The sequence below is a fragment of the Budorcas taxicolor genome, chromosome 6 (genome assembly GCF_023091745.1).
Source record: "Budorcas taxicolor isolate Tak-1 chromosome 6, Takin1.1, whole genome shotgun sequence".
NCBI classification, from domain to species: domain Eukaryota; kingdom Metazoa; phylum Chordata; class Mammalia; order Artiodactyla; family Bovidae; genus Budorcas; species Budorcas taxicolor.
In genome coordinates this window covers 88,024,744-88,040,755 of record NC_068915.1, presented here as the reverse complement: position 1 = coordinate 88,040,755, position 16,012 = coordinate 88,024,744, and positions in this window count along the sequence as shown.

Below are 16,012 nucleotides of genomic sequence, written 5' to 3'. Positions count from 1 at the left end.
TGACACCCCGACCCCCTCAACTATGATTATAATTGGGACTTCTCTTTTCTTTTTTAAAATTAAAGTATAATTGATTTATTAATAATATATTGGTTTCAGTATATGACTAGTGATTCAATATTTTTATAGGTTGTACTTCATTTAAATTTATTACACAATAATTACCGTATTTCTTTGTGCTTTACAATATATTCTTGTTGCTTAATTACTGTAACCACAGTGGTTTGTGTTTCTTAATGCCATACTCCTGTCTTGCCTCCCATGCTTTACCTCTCTGCACTGGTAACCATTAGTGTCTTCTCTATACCTGTGAGTCTGTTTCTATTTTATTACATACATTCATTTGATTTTATTCCTTATGTCATCTTACTTTAGAGCATTTGCATGACGCTGTGATTCATAAGAAATACATATTAGGGTTTTTTTTTTTTTTTTTCATTTCTGGCACAAAGTCCCTAAAACCTTTGGAATTTTTTAAACGAAGAGAGCAAAGTATCTTTTGTTATGTTAATGAGGTAACTTTCAGGAAAACATCTGAAAATGAGGGCTGGTTGATAGCGGAGCCAACCAGGTCTTTAGAGGGTTGGAACTTTCAGTCCTATCCCACAGCCTCTGGGAGGGAGAGGAGGGGGTCTGGAGGTTGAATCAGTCACCAATGGACAATTATTTCACTCAAATCTTACCTGAGTATTGAAGCCCTCATAAAACCCAAAAGAACATATTTCAGTGACCTTCGCAACTAGTGAAAACATGGAAGTGTGGGCAGAGTGGTACACTTGGAGGGGGTGTGCAAGTTTAGTACTTCTTCTCATATGTTGCCCTGGGCTTCTCTTCAACCTATTTGTTCCTGAATTTTATCCTTTTATAGTGAACTGGTGGTCTAGTCACTAACATGTTTCTCTGAGTTCTGTGAGCCATTCCAGCAACTATTTGAACCCAACGAGGGGATCATGGGAACCTCTGATGTATAGCTAGTTTCTCAGAAGTATCGGTAACAGCCTGGACATGTGACTGGTTTCTAAAATTCAAGGAAGAGGTTCATTGGAACCTACCATCTGTAGCTTGTCAGTCAGATACAGTGATAACCTGGGCTTCTGACTGCTGTCTGAAGAGGGAAGGGTCTGGTAGGACTAAAGCTTTAACGTGTAAGATCTGGTGCCATCTCCAGGCAGATAAGATCAGAATTGAGTTAAATTGTAGGACACCCAGATGTATCAGAGCATTGCTTGCTTTATGTTCTGGTGGGAAAAGCCCCACCGCCATACACTTGAATTGGTGGCCAGAACCTTTTTAACCTGCCTTTGCATTATCCTTCTTTGTTGGGACCTGGTGGCTGAATACTGATTAACTAGCAACTTAATAAGGACCAACACCTCACGTATACATTTCCATCCTGGCTGAGACGGACATCTCCATTAACTTGATGGTCAACCACTGCCTCCTTCTTGAAACTTGACTCTTCTTGTTTCCATGATGCTGCATTCTCATGGTACGCCATTCACCAGTAGGAGCATTTTTTTTTTTAAACATGTTTCTTTCCTTAAACATTGGTGATTCTTGGGGTTTGGGGAGTGTTACTCATGTCTTTTTCCAACGTGGCTTCTGAACCAATGGAGAAGTAGACACAGGATGCAGATAGAGATCAACATACTAGTTGTACTACAGTAACGCTGAATTGAAGAGTGCAACCTGGACCACAAATGGGTGACTCAGTTTTTTGACAGAATTGGATGGGCTTTTTCACCCAGTTGCAGGCAGTGAAGCAGGAAACCCTTAGGCCTCCCCACTCAGGGCAGAGCCTGCTTCAGTAGCTTCCTGCAGTAGAAATAAGAAAATGAACCCACAACGTAGGTCAACTAGTCTGAAGTTGAAGGGCCACACTTGTGCAAACACATTTTTCTGTTTTACCAATCTAATAAATCACTCTTCTTTCCTTAAAGGCCTGAGTGTTTGAAAATATGTTTTTTACTTTATAGGCTATCCAGACTGATATGCAGATATCCTCCCAATATCTGATTAATTCTCCTCCTGCACAAATAATAAGTCATCAGTTCTTCATATGTTATTAATGATGGTGACTGCCCTAGCCCTAACTCCTCTTGTCTACACCTAAGCCTTGATTACCATTCCTTTAGTTCTTGTATGCTTATTTAGTTCCCATTCCAGATTTTAGGGGAAAAAATTAAAAAAAAAAAAGATTACGAATACTCATTCTATAGGAATTCTTTTAGGCTTAGAAAAAAAGATACATTTTGAGACTATTTCTTAAACTTAGAAGGCATTCTCTAAAGTTGTACATATACTTAGAGGTGTCATCATGATGTTTTCTTATAAAATTGTGCTGTATTTTCCTTGTGATCCTTGTGCTAGGATTTTGAATAGAAATAGAATCTCACCTGGCCTCAGAATACTAGTGTTGATGAGGCCTTGTATTTTACATGAGTCTGAAGATTGATTCAAGAGTAATATGCTGAAATCTGGAAAGATTTGTGACTCAGAGGGCGATAAAACATCTAAGATATCTTTTAGTATTCCCAAATGAGTCTCAGCTGAGTTGGGAAAAGAATTATGAATGGTCTGTTTCTCCAGGACTAAGAAACTGCATTACATTTTAACCTCTTTGATTATAAGGCTTAAAAAAAAAAACCTCAAACCTGAGCACATCCATGTGTATATAGGACTTGAGTTATTTCTTCCATGAAGGCTTCCCTGATGGCTCAGACGGTAAGGAATCTGCCTGCAATATGGGAAACCTGGGTTGGATCCCTGGGTCGGGAAGATCCCCTGAAGGAGGAAATGGCAACCCACTCCAGTATTCTTGCCTGGAAAATCCCACGGACAGAGGAGCCTGGTGGGCTACAGTTCATGAGGTCGCAAAAAGTTGGACATAACTGAGCAACTAACACTTAGTCTAACACTAGTGGCAATGCCCTTTCCAGTGTGAGATGATTCTCTTGACATTCATGAAAGTAGAGACCTGCTTTGACTTGGACAAAAAGGAAGAGACAACAGGGAGTTCAGACCTAGAAGGCAGGAAATTACTTACTGTATTAATCAACATTTGATAAGTACCTCCTGTGTGCAGAGACTGATTCAAGCACTGTGGAGAATAAAAGACATTTTTTTAGTTCACATTATCATTTTGTTGTCATATGCCTGTTTCCTGCTTGAATCTTTAACATAACAGAGCAATTCTTGTGCTTCAGCCTATTAGTCTGTCTAGTAATATTCTCAGATTTGGGTTAATATTTCTAACTCCTAGGACATGTATGTCATTTACCCAATCTACAACACCACTCAACTTGTAGTACTCAGGATTTCCCCCTTCTAGATTCATACATGGTTCCAAATGAGCCACACAAACAAACAGATAGCCAACCTGAGTGTCTCTTTTTCCAATCTTGGGCAAAGAATATCTACAACCATGGGGAGTGAGGATCCCCACAGGGTCCTGCTTGGTTTTACTTCCTTTTCTTTTGCCAAGAAATCCATTAGAATATTGGCAAACATGCTGAACCATTTACTGATTTCTTCACTCATTTATTCAATAGTACTTATTGCTGGAACACCAGGTTTACAAAGATGAATGATATAGGTCTCTTGACTTTGAGACACCAAATATCTATTGGGCAAAAGTAGAAATCAGCAGTGACAGGACAATTTAATGTGTGAACTAACAGTATTACCAAACTTAGGTTTGGCTGCTGGCTGCTCAAAAGCCAATAATTGAGAGGCAGATATCAGTAGAAAGGAGAGATAAAGGAAAGATGCTTTAACAAGAAAAGTCAGCAATCTAGGGAGGAGGGGAACTCATGTCCCAAGACCAGCTCTGAAGATTCTATTCAGCCATGATAGTTTTTAAAAGGTAAAAGAAGCAAGGATCTCAATGAACTGAGATAGGAGGTTGGGTTCTGCATCATTCTCCATTGTCTGAAGACTGGCTGATATTATCTTGCTTGAGTGATCTGCCTACAGGATATCTAAGGAGGGTGTTGAGGGTAGAGAGCAAGTTCATTTTTAAACTACTTAATTCTTCATTCTTCTTTTTATCTAGGTAAAGTCGACAGGTTAGGTAAGACATGGTGTGTGTTCAGGAGAGCATAGGACAGGAGTTAGTTTAAATTGACTATCAGTCAATTGTAAAGGAAATCAGTCCTGAAGGACTGATGCTGAAGCTCCAATACTTTGGCCACCTGATATGAAGACTGACTCGTTGGAAAAGACTCTGATGCTGGAAAAGATTGAAGGCAGGAGGATAAGGGGATGGCAGAGGATGAGATGGCATCACCAACTCGATGGACATGAGTTTGAGCAAGCTCTAGGAGTTGGTGATGGACAGGGAAGCCTGGCGTGTGGCAGTCCATGGAGTCACAAAGAGTCAGACATGACTGAGCAAATGAACTGAACAGAACTGAGTGATCTCATTCCTATAATTACATTCTTTTAAGGTTATAGGGGGACACAAGTGGGCAAACAGGAAAGGGGAAAAAGAGCTACGTTCAACAGGAGTGGGTACGAAGCTAAAAGAGTCAGTTGCCTTGGGATGAGAAGAGGAACGTGAAACACTTCAACTTTGTCTTAGATCACCTGTGGAGAGTTCTCCAGGTAGAAGGGGAGCCGACAGAAAAGAATACATGCTCTGCTGCTGCTGCTGCTAAGTCACCTCAGTTGTGTCCAACTCTGTGCAATCCCATAGACGGCAGCCCACCAGGCTCCACCGTCCCTGGGATTCTCCAGGCAAGAGCACTGGAGTGGGTTTCCATTTCCTTCTCCAATGTATGAAAGTGAAAAGTGAAAGTGAAGTCATTCAGTCGTGTCTGACTCTTCGAGACCCCATGGACTGCAGCCTTCCAGGCTCCTCCATCCATGGGATTTTTCAGACAAGAGTACTGGAGTGGGGTGCCTTTGCTTTCTCCGAATATATGCTCAGGAATTGTAATTATTTTGCCTGTCACAGTATTGTTTATTTGTGGGTAAACAATCGGAGAAGGCAATGGCACCCCACTCCAGTACTCTTGCCTGGAAAATCCCATGGACGGAGGAGCCTGGTAGGCTGCAGTCCATGGGGTCACTGAGTCAGACATGACTGAGCGACTTCCCTTTCACTTTTCACTTTCATGCATTGGAGAAGGAAATGGCAACCCACTCCAGTGTTCTTGCCTGGAGAATCCCAGGGATGGGGAGCCTGGTGGGCTGCCGTCTATGGGGTCGCACAGAGTCGGACATGACTAACTCAACTTAGCGGCAGCAGCAGCAGCAAACAGTAAGGTTTAATGTAGGAATTGATTAACATTGAAGGACTGGTTTTCTTCTGAATAGAGTGAGGTTCCTGGAGCAAAAGAGAGGAGAATCATTCTTATACAGAGAACCATTACAAAAGCAAGTGGGCTAAAGACAATTTTATATTCATGCATTTGGATACTTGCTTTTCACATTGTTTTGTTGTTGTCGTTTAGTTGGTCAGTCATGTTTGACTCTTTGTGACCCTGTGGACTGCCACATGCCAGGCTTCCCTTGTCCTTTATCATTTTTTTCTTTTTTTAATTTTAAATTAATTTTTAAATTTTAATTGGAGGCTAATTACATTACAATATTATAGTGGTTTTGCCATACATTGACATGAATCAGACATGGGTGTACATGTGTTCCCCATCCTGAACCCCCCTCCCACCTCCCTCCCCATCCCATCCCTCAGGGTCATCCCAGTGCACCAGCCCTGAGCACCCTGTCTCATGCATTGAACCTGGACTGGTGATCTATTTCGCATATGATAGTATACATGTTTCAATGCTATTCTCTCAAATCATCCCACCCTTGCCTTCTCCCACAGAGTCCAAAAGTCTGTTCTTTACATCTGTGTCTCTTTTGCTGTCTCACGTACAGGGTCATCGTTACCATCTTTCTAAATTCCATATATATGCATTAATATAGTGTATTAGTATTTTTCTTTCTGACTTACTTCACTCTGTATAATAGGCTCCAGTTTCATCCACCTCATTAGAACTGATTCAAATGCATTCTTTTTAATGGATGAGTAATATTCCATCGTGTTTATGTACCACAGCTTTCTTATTCATTCATCTGCGAATGGACATCTAGGTTGCTTCCATGTCCTGGCTATTGTAAACAGTGCTGCAATGAACATTGGGGTACACGTGTCTGTTTCAGTTCTGGTTTCCTCAGTGTGTATGCCCAGCAGTGGAATTCCTGGGTCATATGGCAATTCTATTTCCAGTTTTTAAAGGAATCTCCACACTGTTCTCCAATAGTGGCTGTACTAGTTTGCATTCCCACGAACAGTGTAAGAGGGTTCCCTTTTCTCCAAACCCTCTCCAGCGTTTATTGTTTGTAGACTTTTTGATAGCAGCCATTCTGACCAGCATGAGATAATACCTCACTGTGGTTTTGATTTGCATTTCTCTGATAATAAGTGATGCTGAGCATCTTTTCATGTGTTTGTTAGCCATCTGTATGTCTTCTTTGGAGAAATGTCCTTCACCATTTCCTGGAGTTTGCTCAAACTCATGTCCATTGAATTGGTGATGCCATCCAACTATCTCATCCTCTGTCATCCCCTTCTCCTTCTGCCTTCAATCTTTCCCAGCATCAGAGTCTTTTCTAATGAGTCAGCTCTTCACACCAGGTGGCCAAAGTCATGGAGCTTCAGTTACAGCATCAGTCCTTCCAAAGAATATTCAGGGTTGATTTCCTTTAGGATTGACTGGTTTGATTTTCTTGCAGTCCAAGGGACTCTCAAGAGTCTTCTCCAACACCACATTTTGAAAGTATCAATTCTTTGGGCTTCAGCCTTCTTTATGATCCAACTGTCACATCCATACATGAAACCAGAAAAACCATAGCTTTGACAGGATGGACCTTTGTTGGCAAAGTAATGTCTCTGCTTTTTAATATGCTGTTTAGGTTAGTTATAGCTTTTCTTCCAAGGAGCAAACATCTTTTAATTTCATGGCTACAGTCAGCATTTACAGTGATTTGGAAGCCCAAGAAAATAAAGTCTTTCATTGTTTACATTGTTTCACCATCTATTTGCCATAAAGTGATGGGACCAGATGCTATGATTTTAGTTCTGTGAATATTGAGTTTTAAGCCAGCTTTTTCACTCTCCTCTTTTACCTTAATCAACAGGCTCTTTAGTTCCTTCTCGTTTTCTGCCATAAGGATGGTTTCATCTGCACATCTGAGGTTATTGATATTTCTCCCAGTAGTCTTGATTGCAGCTTGTGACTTATCCAGCCAGAATTTTACATGATGTACTCTGCATATAATTTAAATAAGCAGGGTGGCAACATACAGCTTTGACATACTTCTTTCCCAATTTGGAAGCAGTCCTGTTGTAGCCATGCGTTCCGGGAAACAAACTCACTCAGAAGGACAATGCAGACAGTGGAGATCAGTTTATTACACAGGCAGGCCCAAGGCAGTTTATTACACAGGCAGGCTCCTCTTAGCCAAGGACCCCAACCAAATTTTGTGAAAATCTTATATACCTTAAGTGTACTGCTCAAGCCCACATCTCCAAATTCCTTAAACCTAGCTTGGAAAGTGTTAAAGGGACATATTATCTGGTTACAGCCATGATTCATAATCAGAAGGGTTAGCTGGTTATACATTGTAGCCTACACCAACGGGTGCCATAAAGATTACAAAGGTGATTGACTACATAGGCGATTATTACATTCTTTTTGGCGATGGGAAACCTTGGAATGGAATCTGGTGTTTATCAGTCCAGGAGGCCAGTTTGGCCATACGTATGTTATCCCCATGACTGCCAGGCATATAGTCCAAAGCTCACTGAAAGTGCAAGATGGAGTTTCCTTCTTTTTCAAGACAGAGTCAGCTCCGCCTGTTCCTTTCCTGCCTCAGTCTATTGTTCCATGTCTGGTTCTAACTGTTGCTTCTTGACCGCATTCGGGTTTTGCATATGTACGGTGAAAAACGTTACGGGTAAGGTGGTGTATTAAGTAAGGTGGTCTAGTCTTCCCATCTCTTTAAGAATTTTCCACAGTTTGTTCTGATCCACACAGTCAAATGTTTTAGTATAGTCAATGTTGCAGAAGTAGATATTTTTCTGGAATTCCCTTGCTTTTTCTATGATCCAGTGGGTGTTGGCAGTTTACCTCTGGTTCCTTGTTTGTTTATAAAGTTCTAATTTAAAATTACTTCAAGATCCAAATATTCCTTTGATTGTGCATATATTATTGAACTGGGACAGCATGACTAGAATAATCTTGGTGTGACCATATCTTTATTTGATTTTTCTCCCCTGCTTCCAGGATTATACACTGATTGTGAGCAGCCAGACCAAAACCTCTGTGGCCAAGAACAAGGGCTAGGTGAGCCAAGAGTGAAGGGGCAACAGATGTTAGATGACTCTGTGGTCAAGGCAACAGCATGTTTGGCCTCACTGCCATGAATGATTACTGAATTTTTTAGAATAGGGGAACTCGGGTAAATGACTGCTCTTGTACTCAACTGACCACACTGGAGATTTGTGTGCCCACTAGCCTGCAACTTGTTTTGGAAAGACTAAGCAACCCAGGGGGCAGAGGAAGCTAGAACTTAGTGCTGTTTTGGCTTTCTTTGTAGAGTGAATTTGTTGTTGCTTAAATTTGTTTTTAAATATCTTTCCATTCCTGAGATTCCTCTTCATTTTCCTATTCAAATGGAAATCCTCCACATAAGTGCATAGTTCTTTGGATGCTGCTGAGGGAAAAAAGAATGGAGAGTTTACTTTTTAAGGCTTGTTATAATAAAATGTATTATAGTTAATATTTTGGGTGGTGAATGAAGTGGACTCACTAACACACATGTGAACATCTTTGCTTTTAATGTGTTAGTTGAGATAGAAATATAGTATGTCAGAGTATATGTGAGTTGCCTTTACCCTGGACAAGTTGTTTGTGCACTGACTGCACTGGTAATATCAAAACCAAACATTTCATGTAAGGTATTTTCTAGTCCTTCCATCCCCTGTATCTCTAAGCACATTTTTGTTTACCTTGCATGATTGTAGTGGCACTCCATAATCCACCTTTGTTTCCATCAGCCACAGATAAAACTCACTGTCAATAATCCATGGTAGCTTTCACTTAATAAATCATATATTCTGGACTTTTTTACCCTTCTCTTTATTTGGGCAGCCATTATTTCTACCCACTAAGAAAAACTGATATAGAAAATGAGAAATAAGATTCAAAGTGCTTTGCAAGACCTGCAGTGTGAATATATATTTCTTAAGAAGCAGGATCAGATGCTATACTGTTAGAAGAACTCTACACTTGTTAATTCAGTTTCTCTAACAACTGTAATTCCCAATTTATAACTCAGTTTTCAGATGAGCTAACTGAAGCCTAGAGGTTTTAAGTAACTTGCTCAAGACCTAATTGAGTCACTAGAACCTGAATTCAGGTACTCTGTGCTGTTAACCATTTTGCTACAAATAACTTTTGAGTTAATGGAAAAAAAAAATCAGTTTTCTTGATTGAGTTTACTTGGTAAAAGATAATTATCTTATGAAATCTATTTTTATTTCAATTCTCCTGATTTTATAAAGAGGACTCATTTAGTGGTACTGTACTTAGTTTCAAAGATATAAAATCAGGTGGCTGTACTCTGGCACACTAAGCAGCTATATTGAGACTCATATGACTAACACTTGGCTGGACCCCTCATCTGGTACTGGGCCACAGTAAGCACACCCCCCTGGCTGAACTCAGAGATTCAAAACATTCAGTCTTTGCACATTAGCAGACTTCTGCTTTGTTCATAATAGAGTGGATTTTGCTTGAAGTACAAGGCAAATATGCATGAGGCTTTCAGAGGAAGATTGTATTTGGAAGGGTATTACATCTTCAGGTTATTTAAATTGGACGTTGTTAAGTAGTTAGAACAAATGGAAACCTCCGTATGCTATGTAAATTAGAAATTATGCAAAAGAATACAATAATAGTGGCTATTGGTGGTAGCGGTGGTTTAGTTGCCAAGTTGTGTCCATCGCACTGACTTCAACCAATAAGAACTTGTTAATGAGCCATTTGTTTATACCAACTATCAATACCCAACCAATTAAATTGAGGTGATAGTTGATGTCATATATGTTTGTTTACAGAGTGAATTACCATGGTGGCTGGCTTATGATACAATTAAAAGAATATAGAGAATGAGGGAATGAGATAGAGATAGATAAAGTTCTAAGAATGGGTGAGTCTATGACAAGTCCAGAAAAAAATTGAATCAGTGTAGGTATAATCATACATACAGGCTGACTCCCTTGTGGCTCAGAGGGTAAAGTGTCTGCCTGCAATGTGGGAGACCCAGGTTCAATCCCTGGGTCGGGACGATCCCCTGGAGAAGGAAATGGCAACCCACTCCAGTACTCTTGCCTGGAAAATCCCATGGACAGAGAAGCCTGGTAGGCTACAGTCCACGGGGTCGCAAAGAGTCGGGCAGGACTGAGAAACTATCTATCTATCTATGTATAATCAAAATGTTTATCAACACTCCATAAGAAATATAATAGATTTATTTATTTGTTTAAATCCCTTAATTAAAAGTGAATTAGAGGTGACTGAACCAAAAAATAGACTACAGTGTTCTATATTTTGTGAACTGGTAATCAGCCCACTTTAAAACATCAGATTTCTTGTTAAATTCTCCATGTATTATCTGATATTCATTAGCATTTACAAATGGTTACTAAATAAATTTTAAAATGTATGAAGAAACCAAAGCCTTCATATGCCACAAGTGTATTCTGGAAAAGCTGGCCAATTTTCCCCAAAACTCAGACTACTAATAGAAAGTATTAAAAATAATAAACTTTTATAGAATTCTTGCTTTACTATACTTCTATGACTTTTTACTGGAATGCTTGCCACATGTAACTTGCTAGAATCTTTGGGTTTTAATCAGTATACTGATTTTTCTCTTGTATTAGGAAGCTACCCAAACACCCAGGTTGGTATAACTCATGCTTATTTGAATGTCTCAGAATTAAGTGTGTATAAGCTGTGAATTTATAGCTCTTCATCAGATTATAGGAAAACATCTGGAATACAATAGCAAAGTGATTTCTGTGATAAAATTGAGGAGTCTATTGGGAGTGAGAATGGGCTGGTCCTTTGTAGGACATCCCAGACTTGGAATGTATACCATGTGCCTTTACAGGGTGAGCTTAAACACATCTTTTCCAGGCCTCAATATTGTTGTGTCTGTTGATGTTTTAACTGTTGTCCATCTTATGGGTGGGGGTGGGAATATGCTAATTTGGAGACTAGAGAAACTAAGAAACCATTTACACCATGTAAGCTAATGCATGCTCCATAAATATTATTCTTGAAAGGAGAGATGAGGACTAAGTTGTACCAAATGGAATTTGCAATGGAGAAAACATCCTGCTGAGCCAATTGTTTCTGTGTTCTTTAGTAAACAGAAAAGAAAAATGAAGACTTTCTTTCGTGCCAAACTGTTTAATTGCATACATAAAACTTGCATGAAATATCAACAGCATTAGTTTGAATAGACTGATCTGTAAAAGGGATAGAAGCCCAAAGTATGTGATTGAATGATGGGAGAAACTCATTAAGGACTGTTGCTCACTCTTAGGAAGCAGTAGGAATATTATCTAGGTTTCTTTGGTAAATCTGTATTCACTTGAAGAGAAAAAGTGCCGTTTTACAGTCATACTTCTTATCATGTATAATTGTGTAGAAAAGTGCCGTTTTACAGTCATACTTCTTATCATGTATAATTGTGTATTTTCACTTTGCATGAAAGTGAAAGTCACTCAGTCACGTCTGATTCTTCGCAACCCCATGGACTGTAGCCCACCAGGCTCCTCTGTCCGTGTAATTCTCCAGGCAAGAATACTGGAGTAGGTAGCTGTTCTTTTCTCCAGGGGGTCTCCCCAACCCAGGGATTGAACCCAGATCATCTGCACTGCAGGTGGATTCTTTGCCATCTGAGCCCCCAGAGAAGCCCTTCATTTGGATGCACACAACCAAAATGGGGTCACAAGGACTATCTTACACTGAAAAACTAAGGAAAAAGGGGGAAAAAAATCTACCAATTGTTTACCTAATTTGTGTCAGGCACTGTGCTATGTCAGTATATCTTTTATTTCAATATGCCCCATTCAACCAGCCCATCCTAAAGGAAATCAGTCCTGAATATTCATTGGAAGGACTGATGCTGAAGCTGAAACTCCAATCCTTTGGCCACCTGATGTGAAGAGCTGACTCATTTGAAAAGAGCCTGTTGCTGGGAAAGACTGAAGGTAGGAGGAGAAGGGGACGACAGAGGATAAGATGGTTGGATGGCATCACTGACTCAATGGACATCAGTTTGAGTAGATTCTGGGCACTGGTGATGGACAGGGAAGCCTGGCGTGCTGCAGTCCATGGGGTCGCAAAGAGTAGGACACGAGTGAGTGCCTGAAATGAACTGAACTGAATTGATTGAAACCCTATCAAAGCCTATTGGGCCTCCCAGGTGGCACTAGTGGTAAAGAATCCACCTGCCAATACAGGATACGCAGGAGATGTGAATTCGATTTCTGTGTCAGGAAGATCCCCTGGAGGTGGAAATGGCAACCCACTCCAGTTTTCTTGCCTGGAGAATCCCATGGACAGAAGATCCTGGTGGCCTACACTACAGTCCACAGGGTTGTACAGAGTTGGACATGACTGAAGTAACTTAGCATGCATGATTTTTTTTTTTTTAGTACAGAAAATAATTGTATGGGCTGTATAATGTTATCCTGTGCAGAGAAAGCTACTAATAATCAAATTTTACAAATGAAGTCACTGAGACTAAAAAAAAATTGAGTAAATTGATTCCATACCTAGTATTTGATTCTGAGAGACTGAATGTATCAATGGACAATGACCAGACCATATATAAAAATTGATTTCTGATCTATTAATACAACCTGTAGCAACCAGCCCAGAAAGCCAAGCCACTCTCTGCAGTAATGTAGACTAACAGAGATTTGCTCTCATATTCTATTCTAAAAGTTTTGTGTCTTTAGCATTTATACTTATATCTATGATATATTTAGTCAATTTTGTGTGTGGTATTAGGAAGTGTTTCTTTTCTTTTTTTTTTTTTGGCATGTGGATATCCAGCTTTCTCATTAGAATTTGTTGAAAAGAATATTTTCAACTTGCTGAAAATCAATTGACTGCAAAATTGAGCTTTTAAGTCTGATCCATGATCATGAACTCTCTTTTCACTTATTTATGTTTTTATTAATTTCTATCTGTAATGTTTCATAGTTTTCAGAGCATAAATTTTACATGTAACTTGTTAAATTTGTTGCAAAGAATTTCATTTTTTAATGCTGTTATTAATAGAATTATTTTCTGGATTTCACTTTAAGGTTGTTTATTGCTAGATAAAGAAATTCAGTCAATATTTGTGTATGGATACTTTACCCTGTATGCTTGATAAACTTGTTAATTCCAATTATGTTTTTATGGATCCCTTAAGATTTTTCATATAAACAATCATGTCATCAGTAAATAGAGATATCTTTACTTCTTCATGTCAAGTCTGGATGTTTTTTATTTCTTTTTCTTGTCTAATTTCCCTGGCTAGGACTTCTAGTAGAATGTTGATAGAAGTAACAAGAATAGGCATCCTTGTTTTGTTCCTGGATGTAGTGTAAAACATTCAGTCTTTCAACACTAAGTGTGACATTAGCTCTGTATTTTTCACGGATTTTCTTTATCAGGTTCAGAAAATTTCCTTCTTTTCTGGTTGAATTTTTTTCTCTTTGCCCATTAAATATCATGGAAGACTGTTCAGTTCAGCTCAGTCACTCAGTTGTGTCTGACTCTATGACCCCATGAACCATAGCACGCCAGGCCTCCCTGTCCATCACCAACTCCCGGAGTCCACCCAAACTCATGTCCATTGAGTCAGTGATGCCATCCAACCATCTCATCCTCTGTTGTCGTCTTCTCCTCCTGCCCTCAATCTTTCCCAGCATCAGGGTCTTTTCAAATGAGTCAGCTCTTTGCATCAGGTGGCCAAAATATTGGAGTTTCAACTTCAACATCTGTCCTTCTAATGAACACCCAGGACTGATCTCCTTTAGGATGGACTGGTTGGATCTCCTTGCAGTCCAAGGGACTCTCAAGAGCCTTCTCCAACCCCACAGTTCAAAAGCATCAATTCTTTGACGCTCATCATTCTTCACACACAGTCCAACTCTCACATCCATACATAACTACTGGAAAAACCATAGCCTTGGCTAGACAGACCTTTGTTGACCAAGTAATGTCTCTGCTTTTTAATATGCTGTCTAGGAAAAAGTTGGCTTAAAGCTCAACATTCAGAAAACGAAGATCATGGCATCCGGTCCCATCACTTCATGGGAAATAGATGGGGAAACAGTGGAAACCTTGTCAGACTTTATTTTTTGGGGCTCCAAAATCACTGCAGATGGTGACTGCAGCCATGAAATTAAAAGACGCTTACTCCTTGGAAGAAAAGTTATGACCATCCTAGATAGCATATTCAAAAGCAGAGACATTACTTTGCCAAAAAAGGTCCATGTAGTCAAGGCTATGGTTTTTCCAGTAGTCATGTATGGATGTGAGAGTTGGACTGTGAAGAAAGGTGAGCGCCGAAGAATTGATGCTTTTGAACTGTGGTGTTGGAGAAGACTCTTGAGAATCCCTTGGACTGCAAGAAGATCCAACCAGTCCATTCTAAAGGATATCAGTCCTGGGATTTCTTTGGAAGGAATGATGCTAACGCTGAAACTCCAGTGCTTTGGCCACCTCATGCGAAGAGTTGACTCATTGGAAAAGACTCTGATGGTGGGAGGGATTGAGGGCAGGAGGACAAGGGAACAACCGAGGATGAGATGGCTGGATGGCATCACTGACTCGATGGACATGAATCTGAGTGAACTCCAGGAGTTGGTGATGGACAGGGAGGCCTGGTGTGCTGCAATTCATGGGGTCGCAAAGAGTCAGACACAACTGAGTGACTGAACTGAACTGAGGTTGGTCATAACTTTCCTTCCAAGGAAGGAGACTGTTAGATTTTGGCAAATGCTTTTTCTGCATCTATGGAGATAATCATGTAATCTTTGCCCTTTGCTCATATGTATTATTACATAGACTAATTTCTGGCTATTAAATAAAGCTTACATTTATTGGATAAATTTCACTTGGTCATAGTATACAATCATTTACTTAAAGTAAGAATATATTAATGTATAATAATTAAGCTATCTTGCATTATATGTTCATTCCCTTTTAAATAATCTGATGTTATTGAGGCTTATTTTAATTTAATTAATTTTTAAATTACAGACAGAGCTGAGTAAGGACAAATCAGATTATTTTGTGTCATGTGTTTTTTAAAGCATTCTTTAGAAAGTAGGAGAGATTTTAAACCTAAAATGAAATTGAAACTCCTGCTCTAAGGGAATACTTCTTTTTTTTTTTTTTTTTTTTTTTTTTTTTGGTGTTTCCCATAATACATTTAATTTTTTTTTTTGAATTTTTTTTTTAATTTTAAAATCTTTAATTCTTACATGTGTTCCCAAACATGAACCCCCCTCCCACCTCCCTCCCCATAACATCTCTGTGGGTCATCCCCATGCACCAGCCCCAAGCATGCTGTATCCTGCGTCAGACATAGACTAGCGATTCAATTCTTACATGATAGTATACATGATAGAATGCCATTCTCCCATATCATCCCACCCTCTCCCTCTCCCTCTGAGTCCAAAAGTCCGTTATAGACAGCTGCGTCTTTTTTCCTGTCTTGCATACAGGGTCGTCATTGCCATCTTTCTAAATTCCATATATATGTGTTAGTATACTGTATTGGTGTTTTTCTTTCTGGCTTACTTCACTCTGTATAATCGGCTCCAGTTTCGTCCATCTCATCAGAACTGATTCAAATGAATTCTTTTTAATGGCTGAGTAATACTCCATTGTGTATATGTACCACAGCTTTCTTATCCATTCAT